The sequence below is a fragment of the Bufo gargarizans genome, chromosome 3, assembly GCF_014858855.1.
Source record: "Bufo gargarizans isolate SCDJY-AF-19 chromosome 3, ASM1485885v1, whole genome shotgun sequence".
Lineage (NCBI taxonomy): Eukaryota > Metazoa > Chordata > Amphibia > Anura > Bufonidae > Bufo > Bufo gargarizans.
The window spans coordinates 552,768,027-552,775,066 of NC_058082.1; the positions used below are offsets into that span (position 1 = coordinate 552,768,027).

Sequence of the window (7,040 nt, forward strand, 5' to 3'; positions counted from 1 at the left end):
CTACCACACTATAGTGATCTGTACCACAATATAGTGATCTGCACCACACTATAGTAATCTCTACCACACTATAGTGATCTCTACCTCACTATAGTAATCTCTACCACACTATAGTGATCTCTACCACACTATAGTAATCTCTACCACACTATAGTGATCTCTACCACACTATAGTGATCTCTACCACACTATAGTGATCTCTACCACACTATAGTAATCTCTACCACACTATAGTGATCTGTACCACACTATAGTGATCTGTACCACACTATAGTGATCTGTACCACACTATAGTGATCTCTACCACACTATAGTGATCAGTACCACACTATAGTGATCTCTACCACACTATAGTAATCAGTACCACACTATAGTAATCTCTACCACACTATAGTGATCTGTACCACACTATAGTGATCTGTACCACACTATAGTGATCTCTACCACACTATAGTGATCTCTACCTCACTATAGTAATCTCTACCACACTATAGTGATCTCTACCACACTATAGTAATCTCTACCACACTATAGTGATCTCTACCACACTATAGTGATCTCTACCACACTATAGTGATCTGTACCACACTATAGTGATCTGTACCACACTATAGTGATCTCTACCACACTATAGTGATCAGTACCACACTATAGTGATCTCTACCACACTATAGTAATCAGTACTACACTATAGTAATCTCTACCACACTATAGTCATCTCTACCACACTATAGTAATCAGTACCACACTATAGTGATCTGTACCACACTATAGTAATCTCTACCACACTATAGTGATCTGTACCACACTATAGTGATCTCTACCACACTATAGTGATCAGTACCACACTATAGTGATCTCTACCACACTATAGTAATCAGTACCACACTATAGTGATCTCTACCACACTATAGTAATCTCTACCACACTATAGTAATCTCTACCACACTATAGTAATCTCTACCACACTATAGTAATCTCTACCACACTATAGTGATCTGCACCACACTATAGTAATCTCTACCACACTATAGTAATCTCTACCACACTATAGTGATCTCTACCACACTATAGTAATCTCTACCACACTATAGTGATCTCTACCACACTATAGTGATCTCTACCACACTATAGTGATCAGTACCACACTATAGTAATCTCTACTACACTATAGTGATCTCTACCACACTATAGTGATCGCTACCACACTATAGTGATCTGTACCACACTATAGTGATCTGTACCACACTATAGTGATCTCTACCACACTATAGTGATCAGTACCACACTATAGTGATCTCTACCACACTATAGTAATCAGTACTACACTATAGTAATCTCTACCACACTATAGTGATCTCTACCACACTATAGTAATCAGTACCACACTATAGTGATCTGTACCACACTATAGTAATCTCTACCACACTATAGTGATCTGTACCACACTATAGTGATCTGTACCACACTATAGTGATCTCTACCACACTATAGTGATCAGTACCACACTATAGTGATCTCTACCACACTATAGTAATCAGTACCACACTATAGTGATCTCTACCACACTATAGTAATCTCTACCACACTATAGTAATCTCTACCACACTATAGTAATCTCTACCACACTATAGTGATCTGCACCACACTATAGTAATCTCTACCACACTATAGTAATCTCTACCACACTATAGTGATCTCTACCACACTATAGTAATCTCTACCACACTATAGTGATCTCTACCACACTATAGTAATCTCTACCACACTATAGTAATCTCTACCACACTATAGTGATCTCTACCACACTATAGTAATCTCTACCACACTATAGTGATCTCTACCACACTATAGTGATCTCTACCACACTATAGTGATCAGTACCACACTATAGTAATCTCTACCACACTATAGTAATCTCTACCACACTATAGTGATCTCTACCACACTATAGTAATCTCTACCACACTATAGTGATCTCTACCACACTATAGTAATCTCTACCACACTATAGTAATCTCTACCACACTATAGTAATCTCTACCACACTATAGTGATCTGCACCACACTATAGTAATCTCTACCACACTATAGTAATCTCTACCACACTATAGTGATCTCTACCACACTATAGTAATCTCTACCACACTATAGTGATCTCTACCACACTATAGTAATCTCTACCACACTATAGTAATCTCTACCACACTATAGTGATCTCTACCACACTATAGTAATCTCTACCACACTATAGTAATCTCTACCACACTATAGTGATCCCTACCACACTATAGTAATCTCTACCACACTATAGTAATCTTTACCACACTATAGTGATCTCTACCACACTATAGTAATCTCTACCACACTATAGTGATCAGTACCACACTATAGTAATCTCTACTACACTATAGTGATCTCTACCACACTATAGTGATCTCTACCACACTATAGTGATCTCTACCACACTATAGTGATCTCTACCACACTATAGTAATCTCTACCACACTATAGTGATCTCTACCACACTATAGTAATCTCTACCACACTATAGTAATCTCTACCACACTATAGTGATCTCTACCACACTATAGTGATCTCTACCACACTATAGTAATCTCTACCACACTATAGTGATCAGTACCACACTATAGTAATCTCTACTACACTATAGTGATCTCTACCACACTATAGTGATCAGTACCACACTATAGTGATCTCTACCACACTATAGTGATCTCTACCACACTATTTAAAACCATAAAAGGGAAAAATTGCCTTTTGTTGCACCTAACCTCCAATCCCAGCACAGCTTTCACTTGGCTTTCCATTCTACATGGCTCTGGATGTCAAGTCGCTAATAAATAGTGAAAATTAAAGGGGCAGTCACCTGTAATGGGTGGGTAGTGGGTACAATTCACCCTCTTAAAGGTGCCAGGCACTGCCCTTAAGATCACCCAAGTTGTCTCCCCTCATAGATTATTTAATGGGCCCTGCCTATAGCTTCACCCAGTGATGATGAAATCACCGGCGGCACTGCCGAGGCACGAGGCACCGGATGCCTCACACTCAGGCTGTAATGTACTCTGGGATTGGGGCCTTTACGTCAGCGACAATCTGCAGACCCTCGCCCTGAACCCCTTGCATTTTACAGGCCATTACCCCCCCCCAATATCCTGCGGTCACACACATACACCTTGTCCACTTTGTAGTCTGATCTCACACCTCGGAATCCCCCCATAAACCCATGACACAGAGCAGGTCCCCGCACCAAGGTCTGCTTCACCAGCGAGCAGCATGTGGCATGGTCCTATGACTAACACCTCCATGGTCGACAGGACCCTGCTGCTGGAGCACTAGATGGGAGGGTACAGGGGGCCACAAGGGGCTTAAAGGGCAACTCCACCCAAAACTGATGGATATATATATATATATCCCCAACATAAAGTAACTGACCCCCAGATTGATTTTACATGGTTCAATTTCTGACCTGATTTGGGGACGGGCTGCGACAACTACAATGGAAGCCACAAATGAACAGAGCGGTTGTCACTCTTCTAGCCCCTCCCCTCTTACAATTCCATCCGTTGCAGCTCTGGTTAGAGGATAGTTTCATCAGATGGGACCCGTCCTGTCAATGATATATTGTCACCGCTGCATCTCTAATGGAGGATATCCATATGTTGTGCTGTCTGGGCAGCCTCTGGGGTTGTGCAATACATTCAGTGCCTATGCAGAAAGCGCAGATGTAGCAGAGCTGGAGTCGCCTTTTAACCTTTTAAGGAGATAGTAGTGATATCTCTCTAAGTATTGATACAATCGTATCCGTACCTGCAGGGATTTGTAATATCACTATGAAATGTGAAAAACGCATCTGCCCCATCCGACGGAGCGAGCTCTGCCCCATCCGAAGGCGCGAGCTCTGCCCCATCCGACGGAGCGAGCTCTGCCCCATCCGACAAACTCAGCTCTGCCCCATCCGACAAAGCGAGCTCTGCCCCATTCGACAAAGCGAGCTCTGCCCCATCCGACGGAGCCAGCTCTGCCCCATCCGACAAACACAGCTCTGCCCCATCCGACGGAGCCAGCTCTGCCCCATCCGACAATCCTAGATCCGCTTCATTTGGTAATCAGGTCTTTACCAAGCAGCAAACTTACTTCTGCACAACTGGACAAACTCATTTCTGCACCACTGGACAAACATGGCCAACCAAGACAAAATTGTCTTGAACACACTCGGCTCTGCTCCTTTAGACAAACTCAATTCCGATCCAACGAACAAACTAAGCTCTGCTTCATCAGAGAAGTGCATCTCCGCTCCTAAGGCGCTGTCGTCGCTCTTGAACCCATTAAGGACACTTATGTAGAAGATAACGCCACCTTCTTATCTGGACACCACTCCAGGTCTACAACCTGTGGCTGCTGGAGGTTGTGGCTGGGACTTGTAGTTCAGCAGATTCAATGACATGAACATAACACACTGGATAGTTTGTGTGCAGACGTCACATGGAGCAGAGAAACTTTGCGCCACTTTCTCAGACCATAAAACATGGCTGCCAGAAGAAAACTTCTATACATGAGTCACAGTGCGGCCTAGATATTGTAACCCTCAAAAAAGGCAAGACAGCCAGATCCCCCCTAAATACTGAAGAGCCGGACCCCCAATACTGGAATTAGAGCGGAACCCCAAACTAAACCCAAGAAGCATCAGGAATTCGTAATCACTAAGATCCGGTGCAAACGTCACACACTGATAGCACAAAAACATCCAAAAACTCCCATACATGCCCCCAAAACAGAGTGCTGCATGACATCTCAGGGTGCAGCACTTAACTGTGGGGTGACACAGAAACAGGGGGCTCCCCGAGGAAACGGGACTTCATCAACGTGACCAAAAAGTTCTGAAAACGCCAAAAACAATCTACCAAAATCCAGATTACGACTCAAGAATTTACGTCCCTATAGAAGTAACTTATTAGATCTTTTTTACATAATGTCATTTTATTAATATTATTAATCACTTCAACAAGTGGTTCAAGGAGATTTTTTTTGGGAATATTGACCCCCGCAATCCTCTATACCGCACACACTACACGCCACATATGGCGTCTCCAGATTAGAATTATTACACTATGATTAGGAACTATTATTCCAATTTATGTTTCTGTTTGTTATGATTACTAAGAACTGTTTTTGATATTTATTTTTTTTCCTACAGGCAATAACACTTTTTTAACTTTAATTACAAAATGTGACATTCTCAACTGTTAAAAGAAAAAAAAAAGAAAGAAAAAAAATCAATCAGGTCAATTTCTAAAATTAAAATGTTTTATTAAATTAAATGTTAAAGATTTCATTAGTAGAAAACTCTATAAAATATTTAATATTATATTTAAATGAATTTCCCATTTATTACAAGTATTTTTTTTGTTAATATTTCTGCTACGTTTTTACAAATTGATGTGTCCTATAAACCTCTCGGTATAAAGTGTCATGCAGTAGACGGCTGCAGCTTTGACAGATATTATTGTTTTTTACATTCTTAATAAAGTGGGTTAAAACAAAAACTAAAATTATAAATAAATAAAAATAAATATATATAAATATAATAATAAATATAATAATTAAAATGTTTTTATATTGTATTTTGTATAATCTATGACAGGAGGTGACATACACACAACATCTCCCAAATCAAGATCCGCCGGCACACTGAGCCCCCCGCTGTACCCCATAAAATCATGGAACAACATACAAAACACTTGGATACAATGTCTACTTATTCTTCGCTTACATTGTTCACATTTTTCTGCTTGAAGGAAAACCTTCCGGATCCAGGATTAGGAAGAATCCCCGGACACCGGGATCAGCCACAGCCAACTAGGCCCAGCCTGGAAAACCTTAGGGACTAAAGTGTCCTCAGACCCCAAGAACCGGGCCAAACATTAAGGAGTCCAGTGTCCTAGGGAATGGCTGGAAGGCCTTTATGGGTTTTGTCTTCCCTAAGGAAACTTGAAGAAGAAGTAGAGGAGTGTGCACTTACCGGAGGAAGCTACAGCCGGATTCCTTACAATGTAACAATCCGTCTTTCCTCGGGATACATTTAGGTTGCAGGAATTTTGCAGATTTAAAGGGCCCTCCTGGAGTTTGGTTCTGGAGCTGCTTGGGTTAGAGGGAAGTTTCTCGGAAGTTAGCAGTGAGCATGTTCTGGGCTTTGCTCTGTGTATGGGATCTCGCCTCTTTTTGGATGACTGGCTCCTAAAACAATCCCTTCTTTAGCAGGATAGGAGCCTCCCCTCTGAGAGAAGGGGGGTAAGAAGGGGGAAGGGAAGGCGCAGGAGAGGAGGCTTGTACCAAAACACACAACTTCTCCTTCTTCTCCTGCATCAGAGGAGGAGAGCAGAAATCCAGCAAGTGGCCACTTTACTCCCAAGACTTGAGAATTATGGTTTCTGCAAATTGCAGATGAAGCCACATGAAGGGTCTGAGGTGGAGGAGAAGTAATGAGGGTGATGTTCTGCAGCCTGTGGTGGTGTGGTGTTGGGGGGGAGTTAGTGCAGAAGATGGAAGGCCAGACCCTCCTCCCCCCCCAGCAGTGTTTTGTAGGGTAGTTGAAAGACCTTGTAATCCGCCCACTATTCATGAGGGGTCTGTGCAGCTGCTTGGGACAAAAACATTACATTTTACTCATTGGTCACAGCAGCAAGTTAGTGCAGACATTGTGTGAGAGCCAGCCTGAGGACGCTGAGCTCTGCTACACCAGGGGGTGAAGGAGCCATAGGAGTAGTCACCCAGCTCTGCACTGATTCCGAATGGCGCACACATCTGTATGCGCGCTTCCCTGCTTGTGCTCTCGTATTTCACGGCCTACATATCAGTCTTCACTGCACTTCTGAAATTATATTCATGAGTGGGCGAGCTCAGGATGAATGCTGCAGTACATGGAATTATAAAAGACAGATGGAGAAAAAATAATAATAAGATGTGTCATCTGTGGCAGTGATCTAGGACGGCTCCTGGGGAATTTTTTAAATAAAAAC

The 7,040-nt window shown here is 42.2% G+C and overlaps 1 protein-coding gene across 1 annotated transcript in view; it reads right to left on the reverse strand.

Annotated features, from left to right (window-relative positions):
• Positions 1 to 6,291, reverse strand: part of BOC (BOC cell adhesion associated, oncogene regulated) — a 74,303-nt gene extending 68,012 nt beyond the window's left edge. Inside the window, exon 1 of the mRNA XM_044285871.1 lies at positions 6,044 to 6,291. The gene's annotated coding sequence lies outside the window, so the exon portion shown is untranslated. The remainder of the gene's footprint in view (positions 1 to 6,043) is intronic.
• Between the last annotated feature and the right edge of the window lie 749 nt (positions 6,292 to 7,040).